Here is an 838-nt window from a genome sequence, read left to right on the forward strand (position 1 = left end):
CAGCGCAGCCCCGAGTGCTGATATTGACACACGTCTTGTCATAAAAATATCCCGGGGCACGAAGTGACCAGCCACCAAACCAGAATGGCAGGTGACACAGTGATGCGACCCGAAGTCCACATCAACCGTTTCGCAGACATTCCGGCGACAGCACGGACCAGACGGCGGCGCCCGCCAGCCGGACGCGACCCTCGCGCCCGCCGTCCTTTCCTGGCGACGGCCGGCCCTGACTGCACCTGTGGCGCCTTTTTCCTGTCGACCGCGGTCGCCCCGGCGGCCTGACGTGCAGTCATTGTGCACGATTCTTTTCAGCACCGAGAAAAATGCCGCAATAAAACGCGGCCGTTGTTTTCCAGAGTGGCGGCCTTGAGCGACCTGATCCCGGACACGGTAACGGTGTCCGTCTCCCATGGCAGGAGACACCTCGGCTGCTGTCATCCTGGACCCGGCCTGACGACGGACGCGGTAACGGTGTTCGTCTCCCGTGGCAGGTGACACCTCTGCTACTATCATCTAGGACCCGGCCTAAGCTGGACACGGTGTCCGGCGTCCGTTTCCCGTGGCAGGTGACACCTCTATTTCCATCATTCCGAACCGGACCTGATCCCGGACACGGAAGCGATGTCCGTCTCACATGGCAGGTGACGCCTCTGCTGGTATCACCTCCGACCGAACCTGATCCCGGACACGGAAACGATGTCCGTCTCACATGGCAGGTGACGCCTCTGCTGGTATCACCTCCGACCGAACCTGATCCGGGCCGCCCGACAGGCCGCGCCGACGGCCGCCAACACGAGCGGAACGAGACCAGGGACTCTGAGAACCTTTGCAAGGATTC

The sequence above is a fragment of the Pollicipes pollicipes genome, unplaced genomic scaffold, assembly GCF_011947565.3.
Source record: "Pollicipes pollicipes isolate AB1234 unplaced genomic scaffold, Ppol_2.1 Scaffold_4002;HRSCAF=4701_pilon_pilon_pilon, whole genome shotgun sequence".
NCBI classification, from domain to species: domain Eukaryota; kingdom Metazoa; phylum Arthropoda; class Thecostraca; order Pollicipedomorpha; family Pollicipedidae; genus Pollicipes; species Pollicipes pollicipes.